This window comes from Erinaceus europaeus, chromosome 18 (assembly GCF_950295315.1).
Source record: "Erinaceus europaeus chromosome 18, mEriEur2.1, whole genome shotgun sequence".
NCBI classification, from domain to species: domain Eukaryota; kingdom Metazoa; phylum Chordata; class Mammalia; order Eulipotyphla; family Erinaceidae; genus Erinaceus; species Erinaceus europaeus.
In genome coordinates, this window is record NC_080179.1 from 33200504 (window position 1) to 33226477 (window position 25974).

Sequence of the window (25974 nt, forward strand, 5' to 3'; positions counted from 1 at the left end):
ATTCCAGGTTGATGGTTGATTTCATTAGCAAATCTCATTGTTATGCAATGTCTGTTCTTCTGCAGCAAAATGAATATTGTATTCTCATGGTCTCTGTGTGTATCTGATACATTACAAAAATGAAAATATATACATTTGTAATTCCCCTTGGTTAATGCTTTCTTTTTGTTGGACAAGAAAAAAACGAAGCTTTTGTTAAATTTGTTCAGTAGCTTTACAATTTACATATGTTTCATATGTTATCTGAAGGGAACAATTTTATAGTGATTAATAATGTAACTAAGTTCTCTTGTATATTTTTAGGAGAACATAATAGTCTTGATTGATTTAAAATGATAATTAATATGAATGTTTATTTATTCATTTATTTATTTAATTCTCACCAGAGCAGTGTTTAGCTATTGCTTATGATGATACATGGGATTGGACCTGCGGCTTTGAAACCTGAGACATTAAAGTATATTTGCATAATTACTATGCTATTTCCCCTGTTCAGTTAATAGGCATATGCTTTCTAACATTTTTCAAAATTGTCCTTACTAGGGCTTCATGCTTGGAGCTGGCTTTTTCAGATAGAGAATTAAAGAAGCAGAAAGACACAAAGAGAGTTGGAGAGATACCACAGCACCAAAGAAGTTTCCCCCAGTGTAGTGGGAGCCTGACTGAAGCCTGGGTCTTGAATGTGACAAAGTAGGCACACTATGCAGATGAGATATCTGGCTAACCCTCTAACATTTTTTAATAGTAGGGGTGTTTTCTGTTTCTTATTTTAGGAAAAATGAATACTTATGCCAAACCTAAATATTGTCACTTTAAGAGAGAGAATGATAGAGACACAGATAGATAGGTGATAATAAGCTAGATAGAAAGAAAGATAAGTAGATAGATAAGTAGATAGATAGATATAGATAGATAGATCAGCACCAAAATTTCCTTCAATATAATGAGACTAAAAACTAGGTTTCACACATGCCAAAGCAGCATATTATCCAAATGAGCTATTTTGCCAGCTCTTAACACCACTTTTTTTTTTTTTGAATTAGCAAAAGTCATATGTTGAAGTGAATAGGCTGCATGATTCTTTGGGTTAAATATGAATTAAATATGGATCAAACTGCATTGGACAAAATTGTTCTTTTGAGTTCTGACAATTTATAAAACCTATTTGGTCTTTCATAGTGTTCTTAAAAGTATATAAACAATTTTTTTGACAAGTTTAGAAGTAGAAAAGATCAAAAATTGATTTAATATGTGTAAGTTGTCTACCATATAGAAATGTAGTTATGTGGTAAATATTGCTCTTCTTGCTCAGTTAATGCAGTCCTAATAAATATCTTAGTTATGTTGGAAAAACACAAGCAATTAGTACTATGTTCAGTAGTTTATTAATGCATTGTATTTAATTGATTTGTACTTAAAATTTTTACATTTTATCATTCATAATGTGAATATAAAACCAATAATTGTGAAATACAGTATAAGTTAGATCCCTAAAACAAGGGAGTAACATAGTACTAAATCATGCAGAGAAAGAAGGTTTTTTAAAAATTTTTTTAAATTTTATTTATTTAAGAAAGGAGACATTAACAAAACCATAGGATAGGAGGGGTACAACTCCACACAATTCCCACATGTTGTTTTAACCGGGCTGGCTTCACAGGCGGGTAACAGAGACGACCAGAGACACGTGGCTAAGAACGCAGTTTAATCTTTAAGAAAGCAGTTTAATCTTTATTCACGAGCAGGCAAACATGTGCTCTCCTGTCTTTCTGCTTGCTGCTCCTGCGGCAGAGAGGGACTCCCCAAACTAATCACCACACAGATCTGTCCTGCATCCTTCTCCTCGGGCAGCTGTGGCAAGAACTCTGGAAGTCTGTAGGGGTTCTGGGGGTGGGGAGAAGAGGGCCCTCGAAACTAGCAGGGGCCATACCACAACACCCACCACCTAATCTTCATATCCCATCCTCTCCCCTGATAGCTTTCCCATTCATTCTCTGTCCCTCTGGGAGTATGGACCCAGGGTCATTGTGGGTTGTAGAAGGTGGAAGGTCTGGCTTCTGTTAATTGCTTACCTGCTGAACATGGGCATTGATTGGTGGATTCATACTCCCAGTCTGCCTCTCTCTTTCCCTAGTAGGAAAAGGGACTCTGGGGAAGCGGGGCTCTAGGACACATTGGTGGGGTCAGTCCAGGGAAGTCTTGTCAGCATCATGCTGGCATCCAGAACTTGGTGGCTGAAAAGAGAGTTAACATACAAAGCCAAACAAATTGTTGAACAATCATGGACCTAAATGTTGGAATAGTGCAGATGAAGTGTTGGGGCGGTACTCTCTGCAGACTCCAGAAAGAAGTTTTTAAGGGCTCAAATAGGCTCTGAGAGAGAGGAGTTTCCTGAAACTAATGAGATCTCAAGTTGTAATGAGATTGGAGGGTAATGGAAAACAGCATAATATTGGAGGCGGGACATTAGCTTGACATCTTTGGGAATCAGAATAGTGACCAGCCAATACAGTGGAAGACGTGGTTTGCTGCTACCCATTTACCGCATATAAAAATCAAATTTAGGGAATTGGGCAGTAGTGCAGCGGGTTAAGCACACATGGTGCAAAGTGCAAGGACTGGCATAAAGATCCTGGTTTGAGCCCCAGGCTCCCCACCTGCAGGGAGTCGCTTCACAAATAGTGAAGTAGGTCTGTAGGTGTCTTTCTCTCCCTCTCTGTCTTCCCCTCCTCTCTTTTTCTCTCTGTCGTATCCAATGACAACATCAATTAACAACAACAATAACTACAACAACAATAAAAAACAAGGGCAACAAAAGGGAAAATAAATGAATAAATATAAAAATTTAAAAAAATAAAGCACTGTTAAATTATAATAGCATTCAGTTTAAAGATGGTATATTGTACTGCTATCATTGTTGGCCTTATTTTTTGTTGTATTGTAAAATGGAGATTAGAAAGCCTCTTTCTAACATTAATTCCCCAATAAAGAAATTAAAAAAAAAAGAAAGCCTCTTTGTATTAATTTAACCCTCCCTCTTAACATAAGACTTGAGTGCTGCAAAAGTAAAGGTACATATTCTAAAATTAATTTAAACTGGTACATGCTTATGGGAATATATGAATCAGGGAACTCTGCCTTATTAAGATGAGGAAGAATAAAATATTTTTTGTGTGTGTGTGTTCCCAAGTTGTTAATTGTTAATAAACATCAAAGACCACCAACGGGAGTTGGGCAGTAACACAGAGAGGGTTAAGTGCAAGTAGTGTGAAGAGCAAGGACTGTCATAAGGATCCCGGTTCAAGCAGGTCTGCAGGTGTCTTTCTCTCCCCTCTCTGCCTTCCCCTCCTCTCTCCATTTCTCTCTGTCCTATCTAACAATGATGATATCAATAACAACAACTACAACAACAATAAAAAACAACAAGGGCAACAAAAGGGGGAAAAAAAAACCACCAACAAAGAAGAGAGCATTAGATTAAAATGAGTGGTTCTGGTGGTCCGTGAGGTGGCACAGTGGATAAAGCAGTGGACTCTCAAGTAAGAGGTCCCGAGTTCAGTCCCCACCAGCACATGTACCAGGGTGATGTCTAGCTCTTTCTCTTCTTTCTCATTAGTAAATTAAAAAAAAATTTTTTTAAAGAGTAGTTCTAGGCCCACAAAATATTGAGTTGTCAGGAAAGTCATCATGTATCTTTTTCTATGGAATATGTATCATGACTTTTCTGACAACCCATAACTTAGTTGGCTATTACACCTGTTTAGCTTTGTGCAGGACCCTTTCTTGAGTTCAGTCCCCACTTCATAGATAGAAGCTTCAGTGTTGTGTTGTCTCTTCCTTTATCTGACCCTGTCTCCCTCTTTCTACTTGAAGAAGTCATTCCAGAGTGGTGAAACCCCAATAATGACAAAAACAAACAGATCCCTTTCTAAAAATCTTTCCCAACTATGAATCTGACCCCAATTCATAGTTATTGTTTGTCCCCCCCTTTTTTTTTGCCTAGTAGCAACCCTGAATTCAGATAATGCAATCTGAGGTTGGGACATGAAAAATGGACATGTTATAATGCAAAAGGATTTAACTCAATCCCTCATTGCCCACCTGCAAGGGAGAAAGCTTCACAAGTGGTGAAGCAATGCTAAAGTTGTCTTTTCCTCTCTCTTTCCCTATCTCCCCCATCTCTCTCATTTTTCTCTGTATTCTATATAAATAAAATTAAGAAGGGGGTGTAAAAGAAAAAATTCCTTAGCTTGTTTGTGTTTGTCTAAAAATGCAAGATTAGATAAACTGCATACTTCCTAGTCTGATAGTTTGTTTTTGGAGTATCTTTTCATAATGTTGTGATTTCAGCTTTCACTGAGGAAAATGAAAAGAAAAATTTCATGTGGCGTTTACTTAGTGTTGAAAAAATAGAAAAAAATGGTGTTGTCCAGTGTTGCATTATTAAAAAGTATAAGACATTTTTTCTCAATCTGAGTACTAAGAAATGTCTTGATACTTGGTTTTTTGTTTTTAATATATCTTATAGAGAATGAGAATTTTTACATTTGATTTTGTTTCAGTTTTACTTTTACTGCTAAGAAGCTTAGGGCTGAACCAGCCACACTTTAGAATTATACACAACCTTATTTATTTATTGTTTTTAATTGGTTTCACCTTTCCAGTTGGACATTTTTCAGATGGAGAGACAGGAATAATGACAGACAAAAGGAAAAACAACACAACACAGACACTTCTTCCAATATATTGAGGGAAGAGCTAGAACCTGAGTGGTGTGCATGGCAAAGCAGGCATACTAACCAGGTGATTTATTTTGCCGGTCTTGTATAAGACCTCAGTAATAGGTGTTTTTGTGTTTTAATTTCACCATGTCTTTCATTTTTCTATCTTCCTCCTATTTTTTCCTTGTACTTATAATTAACTTTTGTTTATGTAAAACTTACTTACTCAATTTTTTTAAACAAATTATTTTATTTATTTATTTATTAATGAAAAAGATAGGGGGAGAGAGAGAAGGAACCAGACATCACTCTGGTACATGTGCTGCCGGGGATTGAACTCAGGACTTCATGCTTGAGAGTACAATGCTTTATCCACTGCACCACCTCCCAGACCACCTCAAAAATTTTTTTTAAATAGAGATAGAGAGAAACTGAAAGAGAATGTGGAAATAGAGATGGGGAGGGAAAAACAGACACTTACAGTACTACTTCAAACTCATGAAGTGTTCCTCTTGCAGGTGGGGACAGTGGGATTGAACCCGGGTCCTTGTCCAATATGACTTGTATGTTCTATCAGGTGTGCAACTGTCTGCCCCTTTTAACTTTTATTTTAAAGGCATTCTGTCCTAATTATATTTCTGTAGGTCTTCTTAAATTATTTAAAAATCAAATAACAGATACATGTGTAAAGCTTAGTTATTCCTACCAAGCAAACGTAGGAGCCTTTCTTCCTCTTCATTTCCTCTGTTCTGCCTTCCCTTCTTTATTTTGCATGTTAATTTAATTTTTTATTTTATTGCCACCAGATTTATCTATAGGGCTCGGTGCTGGGACTATGAATCCACTGCTCTCCCTAGCCATTTATTCAGTTTTGGTTTTATTTCTACTCCCCACCCCCCATTTTTTCCCCTTTTTATTTGACAGGACAGAAAAATTGAAAGAGGAGGGGGAGAGAGAGGGAGCAAGAAAGATACCTGCTGACCTTTTTTGCTGCTTGTGGGGAGAGGGGCTCAAACCAGGGTCCTTGAGCATGGTAATGTACACTTAATAGGGCATACCACTGCAAACCACCTTGTTAAGTTTTATTTAACCTATTTACAAGAGAGAGGACAAGAGACAGAACTAGAGCATCAATGTGGAATATGCAGTGGAAGGAATTGAACTCAGGACCTGATATGTGAGAGTCCAGTGCTTTATCTACTGTACCATCTCTCACACTGCTGCATGTATTTCTTAAATCATGGAGGACTAGTGTCCTCTTTAGCTTCTGAGATTGTTCCGAGCACAGGAGAATCCTTTCTGAGGTGTTTTGACTACACAAGTTATCAGGACCTGCTTACTTTTGACAAAAGTACCTTGAGTTAAATAAATAAACAAAAATTAGAATTTTTCTATACTGCTATAATTTTATTTAATTATCCTTCAAGGTTGCCCCTTTCTGAGCAACTAACTACAGTAGTCATATATCTATGAAATAACTGAAACATTAATTTAAATTATACTAGGTCTAATTTTTATTTTAACCAGAGAACTGTTCAGCTCAAACTTGTGGTAGTGCCAGGGATTGATCCTGGGGTTTTATAGCCTGAGATATGAAAGTATTTTCATAACCATTATGCTATCTCTAGAGCCCTTAAATTAAAATTTTTAATTAAGCTTTACCTTTTTTTTTGCCTTTTTAAAAAGGGGATATAATTTACATACTTAAGTTTCTAGTGGGTAGAAAATATATCTTATATTTTCTGTAAAGGAAATAAGATAGTTTACGTTGTAGAACACTGGAAATAATTAATCTGATCCAGAAATTCACCAGATAACTGAAACTCACAGTTCTATGAAAACTTGCTATTTTGTGTGTTGTAATAAAATAAATGGTTAGCAACTTGAGTATAATGTTCAGTAATGAATACATCTTTCTAATGAGACCATTGTCTCATTACAAGCTTGAATGTTCTTTTTGTTATCAATTTTATTGTCATTTTATTTTCTGTAAGTAAATTAGAATTTTATTGTGAAAATTTAATAAATATAAACTTGTTAAAACTAACCTAATGTAAATGTCTTGATATTATTGCATTGTTATAAAAGGGGACTTGAGTTCTCTGCATTAGAGTAAGAATAATTTAATTATTAAGTTATTCATAATATTTAGGACATAGATATGTGGCATTAGTATATTCAGTATTTTAAAGAAAAATGCTGTTTTTTTCAAGTTTAAAAAATGAATTATTTCTAAAGTTTATCATTTGGGTAGTGTTTTTGGTTGTAGCAACCTTCAACTATACTAGAAATTTCAGAGAATGAGAAAACAGTAGTTGAGGGGGAAAACTAAGGACAAGGAAACAGTCTTCAAGTTAACAATGCTATTTTCAAACACAAATATTTTTAGTTTTCTATTTGAAATAATAGGAATTTAAAACTATGTAAGGTAGTTTCATATATTGCGAGCTTTTGATTCATATAAATAGAATCTTTATTTTCAGATGACCACATAGTTATATAGTCTTATTTGCTTTACTACTTGACTACATACTTAATTTTGGTCTTAAATATAACTCAGAAACTTCTTTTATGTACTTTTATGATTAGTGGAAATTTAAAGTTTTCTATTTAGCAAATTCTTGTACAGTCAATTATTTATTCTTTTGCCTTGATTTTACAATTTGCTTGCCAGAAGAACAATTTAAAGCTTGCTTAATCAAATTTGTTTTCCCAAGCAATCCTTATTATAAATGGTAAACCTATTCACGTCAGGAATGAGCTCTCCTTTTAAAAAGGAAGAGAAGCAGACCTCTTTATTGTCTGTTTTGACGTTGATAAAATTAAGAAGAGAATGAGTACTTGAGATAACAACCTTACCTGGCTTAGTTTTGTCACGTGAGCATTCACGTTTATTGGTGATCTAAGTGCTCCACCTGCCTTTTAGTTTGTTTACCAGGAAATCAAGATGTGTAAACTGCAGGAAGTACTATTTGACCCTCTCCGACAGTATCTCATTACAATAATTGCTAATCTCTGAATAAGACAGCCATGTTTTGTGAGTAACTGAGAGGGAGAGAGGTTGTGTTAGGTAGATTTTAGGTGTTTCAACAAACAGAGCATTGTAAATGCTTACTTGGATTATGTTTTCATGAAAGCTTTTGATAAAAGACATATGGTGACCTTTGGGGTCAGTTAAGCTAGGACACAATAGTAGGTATTCTTTGCTGCCTTTTAACTGAAAAATAGCACGGCTTGGCTTGTTGTTTTGGAGTGCTGTCACTGCTCTGAATCGAAAGGATAATGGCTACTTCCTGATTAAACCCACTCTCCACAGTAAGCTGTTAATGTTATACTGTATGTCGTTTTCTCCTGTAAACTCAAGAGTATTTGGCATTTTCTTTACTTTTTGCCCTTGTCTTGTTATAAATAAATCTGTTACAAATATATGCTGAAGTTGAAGTTTTCAATTAGAGTAGAAACTACTGTTTTAAGTTTTAAGATTTTTTTTTATAGCTCATATTCTTTATTTTAGAGAAACAAGAATTTTAAAAAGTGATTGAAATGATGTTATATTAAGTTTTCACTTTTTAGTACTTTAAGTAAATATTTAAAAATAAATTCTGTAGTAACTCAAATTTTTATGGAATACTTGGACAAGCTAATTTTATTTTTAATACATCAAAATGGGTATATTTACATGTCATATGTTTATATGGTTTTAATTTTTGAATTGAATTATTGTTCTAAAATTAGTTAAGAGATATTTGTGCTATATATAAAAAACAATATTAAGTACTCAGAATATAAGAAGGGAATAATGAGCTTCTTAGTTTTAATCCTAAAGCTGGCAGACTCTCCATCTGTGGTCTTGGGACAATCATTTAAACTGCTTCCCTCAGTTTTCTTGCCTGCTGTTCATGTGAGTGCAAAGTAAAATGTGTATGTTTATTTATTTATGATAGTACAAGCTAAAAGAAAGAATTTTTACAAATATTTTGTAAAATGCAGAATTGACTCTTAAAGATAGAATAGGAGTCACATTAGATGGAAGAATACTAGAAAAATTCCTATCATGAAATAATTAAAAATAAGTTTTAAAATAAAAACTATAGCATTGTTTCCTTAATTTGAGTGTAGCTGCTATTCCTTTGGAGACTTTGATATAATATTACCAAAGATAATAAATATTGTTGGGTACATGACTTAGATGTGAAGTGGAAAGCTTAGAGGTTATTTAGCAAAAGAGTTATAAAAATACCTAAATTATTAAAAAATTCTCTAAAGTTTTATTTCTGAAAGTGAGATTATCCAAGTTAGAAGGAAGAATGCGTGTTTATTTTTATAAGCCAGTAAGTATAGTTCACCTAAATAGTAAAATGTTTAATTTTTTAACTCTAGTGATAGGTGTTCTGCCAATATAAAAGAAAACATATGAAATTATTAAACATTGAAGACATCTACTGAAGTTAATTATGGAGCCTAACATCTAGAAATATTTAAAAATATTCTGAGATGATATAAATAGAATGCTGTCGTTGTTGAGTGAGTTAAAGTACTTTCTTTTACAAAATGCTTATGCAAGCTATTTCAAGTAATTTTGAATATGATTGTTTATTCTAAGGAGATTCTAAAGATTAGGTTCAGTGATTATTCTAGCTAACTCAACTCATTGAAATAGGACTTAGTGACTTTTTTTATTTGTAGTAACAAATAATTGATGTCATTTATTGAATGCTTTATATGTGCAAACCATTTGATTAATTCTGCTTTAGGGGAGGCTAACTTTTGCCTGGACCCTCTTAGAGTTCTTTTTTGGCTGGACCTGAAAATTAAACCAGTAAAAGACAAAATCACCAAAAGTAAAACATACAAATTTATTTAATACAGGTTTTTATGTGACATGGGAACCTGTATAAAAGGGAAGAAATGATAAGACCTGCTTGTATCTGGTTGAACAAAGAGAGGCAATTATGGAAGAGTGATGAGACAGTGTAAGAAATCTAAAGGAAGAAAATAATTATTTTAACAAGATCTATTTTTGTTTAATTTTCTCACTTTTAATTTCTTAACTGTAATGATAAGAATATTAATTTTCTCCTGATATAAAAGCGCATATAAGAATTCCATTTTCTGCTTTTAAAAAAACGAAGGAGTGTCAAAGTGTTTTCTTGTATTTTCTGTATTTCAAGTACCTTTAACTCAAAATAGTCACTATGTCAGAATGGCATACCTTAGAATCTCAAGTTCTGAATACCTTCACTATTATCTCATTCTTTGTGAAAATTACAACAGGTAAAGGTATCATCATCACTCCCTTTGTTATTGATTTTTATTGTAGAAAATGTAGAGGGGCTGGGTGGTGGCACACCTGGTTGAGTGCACATGTTCCAATGCACATGGTCCCGAGTTCTGGCCCCCAGTCCCCACCTTCACAATTTTTATATTAGAAGAAAAGTAATGTTATTATCATTAAGGTTAAGAAGTTTAAAGTGAGAGAATTAAACAAAAACAGATCTTGTAAAAGTAATTCTTCTCTTCCTTTAGATTGCTTACATTGTCTCATGGGGAAAAGTGGTAAAGCAGGTGTCTCTCTGTCTCTCTTCTTCTCTGTCTCACCTTCCCTTTGATATCTGGCCATTTCTATCAAATAAAAATAATCTAAAAATTAAAAAAAACATTAGTTTAAAGAAAAAGACAAATGTGAGTAATTTGAGTGTCATAGCCAGTAAGAACCAGACCCCAAACACTAACAGAATACAGAACTCAGTCTTCAGTATCATGTCTTTAAGCATTGTACATATTTTGGAGATAATAAAGTTGATTATACCTTTGATTTAGATGGTCTTTTTTTTAGCAAAAATTATGGAGCTTTTATTAATTATCAGGCACTGTAAGGCAATATCTATAATAATAGTGTAAAGCAAAAAAAAAAAAAACAAAAAAAAACAAAAAACCCTTTCCTAAGGAACTTATAATTTAATGAAAGAGGCAGGAAATCAGAAAGTTATGTACAGATGATAGCTGACAGTTGTTATAGGAACAAAACACTACAGCTACTGGTGTAGAGAATAGGAAAGGATTTACACAGAAGGACATTTGAACAAAGAATTTAGTTACGTGGATATGTTTGGAAAGAGCTTTCCAGACAGAGGCATATTTGGCCCACAGAGCATACTTTATTCAGGACAATGGGCAGAGGCCTGTGTAAGTGAGGAAGAAGGGAGAAAAAAAGTGTTGGCAGAAGTAATAGAGGATTTTACAGGCCATCTAGGACATTGAGGAGGTATTGCAGGGGTTTCATTGAATGTAGCTTATGATTTAAAAGGATCAGTCCAGTTGCTATGTTGATAGAGACTGTAGAGAAGCCATAGGTTAGGACACATATTTTTTTACTTTGCTTTCCCCCCTTTTGTTGCCCTTGTTTTGTTGTTTTAGTTATTATTTTGTTGTTATTGATGTCGTCATTGTTGGATAGGACAGAGAAATGGAGAGATGAGGGGAAGACGAGAGGGAGAGAGAAAGTGAGACACCTGTAGACCTGCTTTACCGCCTGTGAAGCGGCTCCTCTGCAGGTGGGGAGCCGGGGGCTGGAACCGGGATCCATGCACTGGTCCTTGCGCTTCGCACCACTTGGGCTTAACCCGCTGTGCTACCGTCCGACTCCCCACTTAGAATATTCTAAGTGTAGAAGGTAGTAGATTTTAATGGGCAAGTTCTATATTTCTCCCCTCTCATTTTCTTCTTCCTTTCTTCCTTTAGAGGGAAAGGGTAGATGGAGAGAAAAAGTCATTAGTAGCACTGCTTTACCACATTGGAAACTATCCCCCTGCAAGTTCCCAAGGCATTGAACTCCAGAGTCCTAGTGCATAGGTAGCTGGTGCTCTCTATAAAGTGTGCCAACACCCACTCCCAAATTTTATGTGTTTTTAACGTCTAAAAACATTTTCCTGATGACTTGAATGTGGGATATGAGTAAAGAGGAAGACAAAACAATGGAAAGATGGTGTTGCCATCAATTTAGATATGAGGAATATTTTCAGTGGAACAGGTGCGAGATAGGAATGAGGAATCAGGGGCCGAGTGGTGGCACACCTCATTTAGTGCACATGTTACAATGCACAAGGACCCAGGTTCGAGTCCCCTGTCCCCATATGCAGGTGACAGCTTCACAAGTCATGAAGCAGGACTGCAGCTATCTATCTCTCTACCCTCCCCCTTCCTTCTTGATTTCTGGCTGTCTCTATTCGATAAATAAGTTTAAAAAATAATCAAAAATTTTAAAAAAGGAACGAGGAATAAGTAGTTTGATTTTTGGATGTTCTAGATTTTATTTATTCCCTTTTGTTGCCCTTGTTTTATTGTAGTTATTATTTGATGTCGTCGTTGTTGGATAGGACAGAAAGAAATGGAGACAGGAGAGGAAGACAAAGAGGGGGAGAGAAAGACACCTGCAGACTTGCCTCACCGCTTGTGAAGTGACTCCCCTGCTGGGGAGCTGGGGGCTGGAACCAGGGTCCTTACATTGGTCCTTGCGCTTTGCGTCATGTGCGCTTAACCTGCAGTACTACCGCGACTCCCAGATGTTCTAGATTTTTGAAAGTATCTGGTAGACATGTGGGTGGAAATGGTAGAAAGTCTTCCTAAAGGAAATAATGTTTAAATTGAGGCTGAAGAATGAATTGGACAGACCCAGTCAAAAAGGGTAGTCTTTTTTGTTTGTTTATTTTGGCCTTCAGGGTTATCTGTGGGCCTCAGTGCCAGCACTAGGACATCTGTGGACCTTTTCCCTTTTTCTTCCTCTTCTTTTCCCTCTCCTCCCTTTTCTTTACTTCTACTTCCCTCCAATTCCCTCTCCTTTCTTTTTTCTTTCTTCCTTCTTCCCTCCCAATATTTATTTATTTATTTCATTATCTTTATTGATTGGATAGAAACAGCCAGACATCAAGGCGGGGGTGGGGAGGAGATAGGGAAAGTGACAGAGAGACACACCTGCAGGCCTACTTCACCTGCAGATGGGGACCAGGGACTTGAACCTGGGTCCTTGTGCACTGTAATGTGAGCACTTAGCAGGTATGCCACTGCCTGGCCCCTCTTTCTTTCTTTCTTTCTGTCCTTCCTTCCTTCCTTTTGTCCTTCCATTCCTTTTTTCTTTCTTTCTTCATCCAATAGCACAGAAAGAAATTGAGTGGGGATGGGGAACCAGAAAGGGAGAAAGGTAAGACACCTGCACCTGGACTGCAGGTAGAGTGGGGTGCTCAAATTCCAGTCCTGGTGCAGTTCCTTAACCAGGTGCACCACTGCCCGGCCCTCAAAGGGGTACTTTAAGAAGCATTCTAAATCAATCTTACATATTTGTATCAACTAAAGAATAATGTACACACATCTAAAATGTTTATTCCAATTTGTTATTTTATACATTTCTCAAATTTTATTCTTTTTTTTAAAGAAACAAATAAATATATGTGTACATATCCTTCCCAATTCTTTTTCTAGAATCTTCTTTTCCATTACTATAATGCAAATATTTATGTACAATTCATTTGAAGATCTTTGTAAAAATTAACTGAATATTTTAAGAAAAAATTTCATTTCTTCTTCAAGCATCCTTTTTTCTTATTAAACTCTGAAATTTCATATCTTTACTAATTATGTTCAGGATTAGAAGTGCAAGTCTATTTAGACATAGCATATGAGTATACATCTTATGTTTATATAGTCCTTGCCTACTTTTGTTTTATTATTTACTTGAATAGTATTTTGATTTTAGTCAGGACAAAGAAAGTGACTGGTCAACCGATTTTCTGTTAAAAGTATCCTATAATATATTTTTAATAATCGTACTGAATTAATTCTATTATATTCTTTATTAATTGGGTGTCTGGGGAATGAGCGTTCTGATTATTTTTTCCCAGAATGCTCTCTTAGCACTTGTTGAAATTTTTACTTAATGTATTTGTGCAAGTGTAAAATCAAATTATTCTTTGATGATTTGACAATGGTGGAAGGCTTCTGGCTTCTGGTTTGACAATTTGAGCTACTTCTTAAAGCTACTTTATTTTAATGTGAGAGATACTAGAACACTGCTCACCTCTGACTAGTGGTGGTGTCATGATTGAATTTGGGACCTCTGGTGCCTCAGGTTCTAAAGTCTGGTGTATACCACTGTGGCATCTCCCCAACCCCAGTTTGAGCTATAGAACTATTCACTTTGTTTGGTAAAGTACAAACAATAATAAATATGGATCTAGATTTCATAATTTGAGCAATTAATATATTGCAAACAAAACAGTCAATTATTAAATTAGTAACAGTAATTAAAATATCTGAGATGACAACAGAAGGATCAAGTAAATGACTCCTTAGTTGTTTTGAAGTTATTTAATGCTTGAAATTTTGGTTATTTTTCTTAAAGAAAAAAACTTAATTTTTTTTTAACAGATCATTGTGACATAGTTCACATACCACACAATCATCCACTAAAGGTGTATGATCCACTGTTTTTGGTATATTACTAAGTTTTTAATTTTTATTATTTTATTTTTTATCGCCACCAAGGTTATCACTGGGGGTTGGTGCGAGCACTACAAATCCACCACTCCCAGTGGCCTTTTTTTTCCCTTTTAAAATTTTTATTTATTTTTATTTGACAATACTGAGAGAAATCTAGAAGGAAGGGGAGATAGAGAGGGAGAAAGAAAGATAACTGCAGACCTGCTTCACCATTCTTGAAACTTCACCCCTGCAGGTATGGAGCAGGAGCTCTGAACCAGGGTCCTTGTGCATGGTGATAGGTGCACTTAACTAGGTGTGCTACCACCTGGACCCCTATTACTAAGTTTTCTAAATTGTCACTTTATATATAACATCAAAATTGTCATCATAACCATTTTACATATTCAGTTGATGAATATCAAATATAATCACAATGTTGTACAACCATCACCACCATTATTGCCTTAGGTAGAAGCTTTGTAATCATTAAGCAGGAATTTTTATTTATTTTTGATTGCCAGAATTATCGCTGGAGCTCAGTGTCAGCACTACAAATTCATTACCCCTCTCCCCCACTTTTTTTCCCACTTTCTTTCTTTTTTTTTTTTTTTTAGAACAGGGAGAAATTGAGAGGGGTGGGGAATATAGAAAGGGAGAGATAAAGAGAGACATCTGCAAACTTGTAGGTAGGGAGGATGGGCTTGAACTTGGGCCTTTGTGCATGGTAAAATGTATAATCAACTCATTTTTGCCACAACCAGCCCCATAGTGCTAATTTTTCATTTTCCCTTTGTAAACATGAATCTATTTTCTTTTTCTCTTTCTTTCTTTCTCTCTCTCTCTCTCTTTTTTTTTTTTTTGCCCCCAATGTTATCACTGGGGCTCAGTACTAGCACTACGTTCAACTCTCCTATTGCTGGTTGCTATTTTTTCCACATTATTGGATAGACTGAGAAAAATTGAGAGGGGAGGAGAAGATAAAAAGATAGATACCTGCAGACATGCTTCACTGCTTGTTAAGTGACCCCCAGCAGGTGAGGAGCTGGTGGCTCAAACCTGGATCCGCGTGCTCCTCTTTGTGCTTTGTACACTTAACCTGGTGTGGCACCACCCAATCCCCTTGAATCTATTTTCTTTCCATATAAATTTACCTGTTTTAGATATGTTTTCTGGAAGTGGAGTCATATAGTGTTTGTCCTTTTTTATGTCAGGTTTATTTTACTTAGTATAGTGATGTTTTGGGGGGCCAGGTGGTGACACTGCTGGTTGAGTGCACATGTTACAATGTGCAAAGTCACAGGTTTGAGCTCCCGGTTCCTACCAGCAGGGGGAAGGCTTTGTGAGAGATAAAGTATAGTGATGTTTTCAATGTTTACCTCATGTTGCCATATGCATCATTAACTTTTACAACTTAGTGTTATCCCAATGCATTTATTATATATGCTATAAAATGTGTGTATATATCACATTTTTATTTTTAAAATTTTTTTATTATCTTTATTTATTTGATAGAAACAGCCAGAAATCGAGAGGAAGGAGGATATAGAGAGGGAAAGAGACAGAGAGACATCTGCAACACTGCTTCACCACTTGTGAAGCTTTCCCCCTGCAGGTGGGGACCAGGGGCTTGAACCTGTGTCCTTGTGTATTGTGAGGTGCGCTCAACCAGATGTGCTACCACCTGGCCCCTATATCATACTTTTCTTCAACTGATTATGGACATTTAGATTTTAAAGTATCTGTTCAACTATTTGTTTTCAGTTCTTTGGTTATATGCCTTTGGTTATGTGCAGTAGAGTTGCTTGGTTTATTATAATTTTTGTCTTACTTTTTGAGGAACTATCCAATTGTTTACAGCAGCTACAAAGTGCATTAATTTTTATGCTAACATTCTATAGATGTTCGAAAGAGTTTATGAAAGATTAGACAGTGTGAATTCTGGGTTTAGTACATACAAAATACTTTTCCTAAAAGATAAAAAAGAAAGGGGGGACAGACGGTAGCGCACCAGGTTAAACGCACATAGTGCAAAGCACAAGGACCGGCATAAGGACACCGGTTCTAACCCTTGGCTCCCCACCTGCTGGGGGGGAGCTCACTTCACAAATGGTGAAGCAGGTCTCCCCCTAATTATATTCCCCTCCTCTCTCGATTTCTCTGTGTCCTAGTCAAGAAAGACAGCAATAACAACGATGAACAACAAGGGCAACAAAAGAGACAAAATAGCTTCCAGGAGCAGTGGATTTGTAGTGCACACACGAAACCCCAGAGATAACCCTGGAGTCAAAAAAAAAAAAAAAAAGAGGAAAGAAAAGAAACCCATATATTACGCATGAGAACGTGTGACTAAAGAATTATCTCTTGGGAGTCCGGCGGTAGTGCAGCGGGTTAAGCGCACTTGGCACAAAGCGAAAGGACTGGCCTAAGGATCTAGGCTCAAGCCCCCGGCTCCCCACCTGCAGGGGAGTCACTTCACAGTAGGTGAAGTAGGTCTGCAGGTGTCGTTCTCTCTCTCCCCGTCTCTGTCTTCCCCTCCTCTCTCCATTTCTCTCTGTCCTATCCAACGACATCAACAATAATAACTACAACAACAATAAAAACAAGGGCAACAAAAAGGAAATAAATAAATATTTTTTAAAATCTTAAAAAAAAAAAAAGAATTATCCCTTGGGGGCTGGGCGGTAGCAGAGCGGGTTAAGCGCAATTGGCGCAAAGCACAGGGACCAGTGTGAAGATCCAGGTTCCAGCCCCCCTCCCCATCTGCATAAGGGGTTGGTTGCTTTGCAGGCGGTGAAGCAGGTTTCCAGGTGTCTTTCTCTCTTCCCCTTCTCTCTTAATTTTTCTCTGTCCTGTCTCACAACAACAAAAGCTATAACAACAGTAACAATGACAACCACAACAAGGGCAACAAAATGGGAAAAATAGCCTCCAGGAGCAGTGGATTAGTAGTGCTGGCTCGGAGCACCAGCGATAACCCTAGAGGCAAAAGAAAGAATCTCTTAAATCAAATTAAAATACAATAATTGAACCTCTTTTACAGGTAATCCCAATATCCTATAATTTTTATAGAATATTGTCATCAAATTTTTATTAGTTTCTGGGAGGTTACTGTAAAAACAATTGATAAGAGTATATTCACAAGTGATTAGTATAACAGCATATTCTCCCATTTTAAAATTATTTCATTTACTTTTTTATTATAAAATCACTCATTAAAATATTTTAATGAGAGCAGAGAGGTGGGATAGAGGTAGGGAAACATTCATTTACATCACTCCTTCAACACTCATGAGGCTTCCCACACTGCAGGTGGTGACTGAGGGCTTGAACCCAAGTCTTTGTGCTCTGCAACATGTGCACTCAACCCAGCATGAGGCTGCCTCTTTTCTCCTTCCTTCCTTCTTTCTTTCTTTCTTTCTTTCTTTCTTTCTTTCTTTCTTTCTTTCTTTCTTTCTATCAGAGTACTGATCTTTTGGTGGTTCAGGGGACTGACTGAACCTGGGGCTTTGGAGCCTCAGACATGAAAGTTTTTATTTTTTTATTTTTATTTTTTTGCCTCCAGGGTTATCGCAGGGGCTCGGTGCCTATACTACAAATCCACTGCTCCTGGAGGCCATTTTTCCCATTTTGTTGCCCATGTTGTTGTTATTGGATAGGACAGAGAGAAATCGAGAGAGGAGGGGAAGGAAAGGGGGGGAGGAGAGAAAGACATACACATGCAGATTTGCTTTCCTGCCGGGAGGCTTGAACCCGGATTCTTATGCTGGTCCTTGCATGTCGCACTATGTACAAACGGTCGACCCGCTGCGCTATTTAAACCCCTCCCCCCTTATTTTTTATCAGACCACTGCTCAGCTCTAGCTTATGGTGTTGACAGGGATTGAACCTGAGATTTTGGAGTCTCAGTTCTGAAAATCTTTTGGATAACCATTATGTTTTTTCCCCAGGTGCCTCTCCTTTATTGACTGTTTCCTCTAGCCTCCACTTATGCTACAACTCACCACTTTGACATTTGGTTTCTATCTTTCTGCCAGCAGTTCCCTCTACTGTATTATTATTATCTCAGCTACTATATTCTCTTTCTGATTTATGTTATGACTTTAATACTTTTTCTGACTTTGTTGAAGTTTCCATTCAACAATTGCTTTGACATCCTTTTGAGGAAGTTTATATAGCACTTTTGAGTATGTAATTTCTTTCATGTTGCTGCTTGGTACACTGATGAAAATTATTTCCTCAGTCTTCTAGTTGCATTTATGTGAGGAACTTGTGTGTGCTTGAGCACATTGGGCAGTAACCAAGGATTAATGGTTAGAAGTGCCTAGAAGAGGCTTTAGTACTCAAATCAAGGCAGCCTGGGTAGTGACCACAAATTAAAGGTTGCAAGTGCTAAGCAGCTACTATGTTGCTGTGGGCTGGTTTTAAAGGAGACTGGGGCCCAAGTCTAGATCATGATAGCTATGCATTCTGGGAATGGTAGGGAACATAGTTTTTCAGACAGAAGACTGACAAAGGAGAAAGGCACACATTGGAGCTCCCTTGTTGGTTGACTGCTCTGGATGGTCTGAAGGTTATTGGCCATAAGGCTGATTTATTTGCTAGCAGTTAGATGCAAACTGGAAAGGATCATTGTGTTTGCCTACCAGTAATTTGAGCTCTTTATTATGTCTCTCAGTCTCCAGTTGAATGGGTTTCTGCTAAGGGTGGAGTTGTCTAGGGATCTTCACCCAGAGTCTGTTACTAAGGAAATAGAATTCCAATATGGTATCTACCGGCCTTATTTTTAACAGTGTTATAGTGACTACTGATGCACCCCAACTGGTTTATAGCTTTGAGTTTCTTATTTCTCACTGTTGTAATGTTATCTGTATAAAATTGTCATAGGATTGGGTTGCTAGGGATTCAGTATAACCTGCCCCCCTACCTCCCAAATTAAAGTTCCATACCTTTTAGATCTTATCCCATTTGTGTCTTGCTTTATGGAGCGCCCCCCCCCCCCAGGGGACAGTGCTTTCCTATTCAGTCACAGAATTCTTTACTTTTGTTCCTTGCTCTGGAAGTTTGAGTTTCAGATTCATTCCTATGCAGGTTTTCTCCTGTATTATTTTAGGTTTGTTTTTGTTATGAGAGTTGCAAAACACAAGTCCTCTCTATTTGACTACTTTGACTCTACCATTCTCACTCAATAAATAGTATTGATTTTTATTAATGAGCTTTTCCCCCATTCTCTTATATTTACTTTAAACAACATAGTTTCTTTTGAATTCTGGTCTAACACAAAAGAAACACCTAACAGCATATATGCTAGGCACTCTCTTTGTAATAGCTCTTTAGAGTAGGTGTAATTAATACTGTTTTACTGATTAGGAACTAAGACTCCATAGACACAGTGTCTGTATGCTGAGTAGTATAGTGAAGTCATAAAACAAATACACAGCAGTAAAAAGTTAATGTGATTAGCAACTTCCTGCGTAGCAGTTAAAAGTGCCCTATAGTTCAAAGAGGGGAAGTTGTGGTCTAGGATTAGTCAGACAGAGCTTTATGGATATAATGACTCTTGGGTCTATATTTGGAAGCATATGATATTCGGATTTTTGGCAAAGAAGACCAGAATATATCTCAGTGATATAAACAGCATCAGCAAATATGAGGGGAAAAAATAGTAAGTATTGTTGGGGGAATCTGGAGTCAAAAAGGTTCCGCTTTGGTTCTTTGCTGCTCCAATGAAAAAGAATTTCAAAAGGCAAGCATTCAGGCATATGGTTTCTAAATTTTTTATTAGACGTGCAAAGTAAAGCTAAGAGCTAAGGTTCAGGGGATAGATTTCCTGAGGGTCTTTGGGCCCAAAAACCAGGCTAAAAAACCCAGATCAGGGAGTCAGGTGGTAACTTACTGGGTTAAGTGCACATAGTACAAAGTGCAAGGATCCCTGCAAGGATAGTGGTTTGAGCCCCCGGCTCCGTACCTGCAGGATGTCGCATTACAGGTGGTGAAGCAAGTCTGCAGGTGTTTTTCTCTCTCTCTCTCTCTCTCCCCTATCTCCTACTCCCCTCAATTTCTTTCTGTCCTATCCAATTAAAAAAAAAAAAAGGAAAAATGGCCACTAGGAGCAGTGGATTCACAGTGCCAGCACTGAACCCCAGCTATAACCCTGGAGCCAAAAATAAAAACCCCAGAAAACCCAAGGTCAGTGACCAAGGCCCAAACCTCTCTTTTTTCAAGATCAGCTCCTTTATAATTCTCCTTACATCACACCAGGGCCCACTTTTTTTTGGTCTGATGGAGTAAATTCCTCCCCCTTTATACAGTGCAAAAGGAAAAAGGGAACCCTTCAAGTGAATCTCTGTTCCACATGTACAAACCCATTGAATACAAAATATGCTAGTGTGCATTCCAGTTCCATGTGTGCAAACCTAGTGAGAACAGAATGTGTTCTCCAGGACACCCTATGTCCTGAATTTTACCTCAACAGTATAACATTTGTTAGATTTTTTTTTTTCTAAGCAGTCTCTTCATTACAGGCAATAATAACCCACTAGAACTCAATTGAAAGAATAGGTATTTGGAGGTCTCTAGAGAATAGGAAGATTAAAAAAAAAAAAGAGCCAAATTTAAGGAAAAGAACCTGAGATTGGCCATACTCATCTTTCTGTTAGGATAACTCAGCTTCTCTGAATATCTGTTCTACCATTTTCCCTACCTTTTTCTCCTTGTATATACTTAGCTTTATAGCTCCCAATCTGCAATATCCTCCCCTTTTTCAGGTAGTTAACATGTCACACACATACACACACACACACACACACACACACACACACACACACACACACACTAGACCTCAGCATCTTTTAGAGATAGCCTAATGTATGTTCTATTTCAGAACAACCATTTTCTATTGGGTTGCATTTGGTTCAGCTTTGGACACACCCATTATTGATGATCAAATATTATCTAAACAGCAAGTCCTATCTGATGAATTAGATGGTCTCTACAGGGGAAGCATAAATGAAATAGTGAAAACATGATGAAGCATGGACCTTCTTACTTTCTGGGTGAGGAAAAAGGGTGCAATTTACTTTCACAAGAGCTATCATCAATTAAAAGTTATTTCAAGGTAAACACTTTTTTTCTTCACTGTTTTTCTGATTCTGTATCTCTACATTATTTATCTTTTTCTTTCATTTCCTCCTTCCATCCCTCTACATTCCTAATATCCTGAACTTCACACCCTTTTCTCCCTATGCCTCTCATGTAGTCTTTCACATAAAGAGAATAAAGTTATTCATTCATCTCAACGTTAAGAGAAAATAACAATAACAAGACGTATCTTATATGACTTAGAACTTATATGTGGAATGTGAGGACATGTATTAAAATTCTTTTTATTCTGTATTTCAAAAATAAATTTTGGTAGCCTGCTAAGTGACACAGTGAGTAGAGGTCTTGATTTCCAAGCGTGTGATTTTGAGTTGGTTCCCTGACATCACATATGCCAAAGTGATATTCTTGTTCTCTTTAAATATTTTTAAAACATTGTTTGAATTAATAAAGTGAATATATATTTTTAATTTCTATTAATGATATTTAAAATTTAGTAGTAATTTATGTTTGGTCAAATTAATATTAAATTGTGAAAATTTCGAGAAATTTTATTAGATGAAACTTTATAAGGCAAAATAATGTGACTCATTCATCTTGATAGTCTAAAACTAGGCCATCATAATATTGTTGTAGATGGTCAATACATATAGATAAACTATTAATATATCATTTGTAGATGGAGAATAAATATTTCATGTATAATTTTTCCCTGTAAATTTATAGATCACTCATTGTCTTTACCTTTGGCAGCATTAATACATAATTATACATAATTTTAACAGAGGTCTCCAATTATTAACAATGACTACATGGAATATTCTCCCACAGCATATCTAATTTATTATCCCACCATGCTGCTCTTTTACATCTTTGAGCTCCAAAAGAGTACCTCATTTTCTGGGTCTGTATATCATTTGCAAAACCTGGTACTGTCACGATTGCTGCTCAGTTACTTGCAAGTAAAAATCAGATTAAGCAATGGTTCTCGCCATTGCTTCAGACTAGCAGACTATAAACCCTTGAAATAGACTATTTAACCTAATTAACTTTTTCATTATATCCCAAACACCTAGCATGCTTCATAGTTTACTAAATTCTTTTGGACAGATTGGGCATTTAGTATTGCCATAAATGGATAAACTTTGTATAATTGGTGTCACTTAGAACATCCTGTGGAAGAACTTTGATCAGTTCTTAATTAGCTGAATATGCAGAGTAGAAAGAAGATTTGAACATTAATGTACCATCCTAAGTGCCCAGCTATTAAAAAGTTCCATATTTTCCATCATATATTATTTTAGGATTTCAGTCCCTTAGTCCTAGAAGATTAAAAATTGTGTGTAGTAATTCTCATTTTAAAGGACTATGTACTTTGTACAAAAGCATAGATTGCTAGTATTGTAGTAGTAGGAGCAGAGAGAAGTTTGCACTTACTAGTTGCCATTCCTGCATAGCAGGTAGTATGATTAGGGGTTGTAAAAGCCTTCTGTGCTTCCTTATAAAAGCTATTTATTACTGTGAAGCCAAATAAAGTAGTGTTTTCTAAGCTTCTTTGAAAATTTTTATCACTGAATTTTATGGTCCATTAATGGACTATGATCTACAGTTTTTTATTATTTTATTTTTAATTATCTTTTTTTTGTTTTCATTTTTTATTTGTGATTAATAGTAGGTTACAAGCCTATAAGACTACAGTGTATAGTTCCACACCACATCCATCACCAAATTCTGTGTCCCCACCCGAGCACATCTCAAAGATAACCACCATAGTTCTGACAAAGTCTTAGAAGCAATTTTCTTGCTTCTGTTTTTCTTTTCTTTTTTTAAAGTTCATGTGTATCAGTTCTCTAGATTCTACATATGAAACCATCCAGTAGTTGTCTTTCATCTCTTATTTCACTAAGCACAATCACCTCCAGTTCCATCCATTTTGTCCCAAAGGATATAATACTATCTTTTTTTATTACAGAGTAGTATTCCAGGGATTATATATCCCATAACTTCTTTAGCCAGTTATCTGTTAATGGACAGTTAAGTTGTTTCCACTCTTTTGCTATTGTGGATAATGCATCTTTGAACATAGGGGTGTATATGTCCCTTCTAATTAGTGTTTACAGGAGGACACACTTTCTTTCTTTTTTTTTACATTCCCCAGTTTCCCATTTAACAATACAACAATAATTATCTCTTTTAAAATTCATTTATTGGATAGAGACAGCCTGAAATTGAGAGGGAAGGAGTAGAGAGAAAGTGAGACAGAGAGACATGGGTCCTTGTCCATTGTAACATATGTGCTCAACCAGGTGAGCCACTACCCAGCCCCAGTTTTTAAAAATATTTTATTATAACTAGAAGTACAGAATTCAGTCAATAGAAATAACATAGTTTTAGAATTAATAACCAAATGTTTACTTTGTACTATTGCCCCTTTGTTTTCTTTTTTTAGTTTTTAAAAAATTTTCTTATTTATTTTCCCTTTTGTTGTCCTTGTTGTTTTTTTTTATTGTTGTTGTTGATGTTGTCATTGTTGGACAGGACAGAGAGAAATGGAGGAGGTGAAGACAGAAAGACAGACACCTGGAGACTGCTTCACCACGTGTGAAGCAACTTCTCTGTAGGCGGGGAGCCAGGGCTCCCACTGGGATCCTTGTGTTGGTCCTTGTTCTGGTCCTTGGCGCTTTGCGCCTTATCCCCTTGACTCACTGCGCTACTGCCTGGCACCCGCCTTTTTTTTTTTCCCCTCCAGGGTTATTGCTGGGACTCGGCGCCGTCACTGCGAATCCACTGTTCCTGGAGGCTATTTTCTCCTCCATTTTTGTTGCCCTTGTTGCTCTTGTTGTTGTTTTTATGCCGTCGTTATTGGATAGGACAGAGAGAAATGGAAAGAGGAAGGGAAGACAGGAGGGAGAGAGAAAGATAGACAACTGTAGACCTGCTTCACTGCCTGTGAGGCAACTCCCGTGCAGGTGGGGACCCGGGGGCTGGAACCGGGATCCTTACACCAGTCCTTGTGCTTTGTGCCACCTGCATTTAACCCTCTGCACTACCGCCGACCCACTCCCCTTTGTTTTCTAACTGAATTAAAAGGTTCTTCTGGATAGGGATATATATTCTAATATAAAATGTCAATGAGATTCCAAGGTTTTTGCTTCATTTTCAACTCTTGAAAGATTCTGCTCACCCAGAAAAATCTCATAGAAATCAGTGAGGGACATGGAGATACTCATGCAAAGAAATGCTGTACTTGCTACTATTCTGTGAAACCATTTTTCTTGTTAAGCTCAGTGTCAGCACTGCGAATCCACTGCTCCTGGAGGCCATTCCCCTCCCCCCCATTTAAAATATTTGATATGACAGTGAAAAATTGAGAGGAGAGGGAAAGGCAAAAAAACAGAGGGATTGAGAAAGACACCTGCATATCTGATTCACAACTGGTGAAGTGTCCCCACCAACCCGGGGCCTGGCACAGGTCCTTCTGCACAGTACTGTGTGTGCTTAACCGGGTGTGCCATTACCTGGCCCCTTTGATTTATAAGATTATAACAGGAGTATAATTACACACTGTTCCTACCACCAGAGTTGTGTGTCCCCATTTCCTCCTTGGAAACTGCATTAGTTCTCCCAAGGTTACAGATATGAGTTGACTGTTATTTCCATAATTATAATCATCTATCTATACTTGTTGGTATGCTTCTAGTTCTGCTTCTGGGATCCCTTCTGTTACATTGCTTGACGTTGTGGTCTATTTACATGGTCATTCTGTTACATTGGTTTGCTCTCACTCCCCCTGCCTCCGGGAGATTTTGGTTTAGTCCTTGCATTTCTTCCTTCTCCCTGCCCCCTATCCTACATACTTCCTGGGTTCCTGACTTTTCCGCTGGAAGAGAGAGAGGCAGGACAGAATTGGGTTGTGATTAGATTAGATTAGTTTTTTGAAACGTTCGCTCGTGAATAAAGAAATACTGCTTCTCTGCTCAGCCATGTGTCCCTGGTCGTCTGTCTCCCGCCACGAAGCTAGCCTGGCATACTGGCACCCTGAACTTTGATGACATATATGTATTTGTCCACTTTTTCTATAGTCCTGCCTTCTCTTCCTTTCTAAGTCTCACCTACATCTATAACTACTTCCAAATATCCTTCCTTTTTTCCTTCTCTCTCCTTGTTCTAATGGAATTGGAGTCCTCTTCCCTTAACATTTCTCCCTCTCTGGGAGTATAGAACAAAATTCTTTATAGAGTGCAGATGGCGGAAGTACTGGCTTCTGTAATTGCTTCTCAGCTGGATATGGGCATTGGCAGGTTGATCCATACCCCCAGTCTGTTTCTGTCTTTCCCTTGTTGGGGTAGGGCTTTGGGAAGTGAAACTTTGGGACACATTGGTGAGGTTGTCTACCTAGGGAAGTCAGGATGGAATCATAGTAACATCTTCAGCTTGGTGGCTGAAATGCACTAAGCATTTCAAGCAGGACAAAATGTTTAATAAAGAGAAACCAAAAAGCTACAAACTTATGTAAATTATAATTTTTTGTGCCATCTCATACTGAATTTTTGTCTGTCATGTTTTTATTTTGCTTTCCTACTTTATACTTCTGCAGCAGTGTATGTTCATTTGTCTGGGAGTTATCTACAAACATAGTTACATAAAAAGCCTTGTCTAGGGCAGGGGAGACAGCATAATG

General features: G+C 36.8%; 1 protein-coding gene across 26 annotated transcripts in view; it reads left to right on the forward strand.

The window, feature by feature from the left end:
- Positions 1-25974, forward strand: part of BAZ2B (bromodomain adjacent to zinc finger domain 2B) — a 368528-nt gene that overhangs the window by 190211 nt on the left and 152343 nt on the right. Inside the window, exon 1 of one of the 26 annotated variants that reach the window (XM_060177838.1) lies at positions 7764-8036. The exons of the other annotated variants lie outside the window; for them this stretch is intronic. The gene's annotated coding sequence lies outside the window, so the exon portion shown is untranslated. Of the gene's footprint in view, positions 1-7763; positions 8037-25974 lie in introns of those variants that run through there. 26 annotated transcript variants of the gene reach the window in all.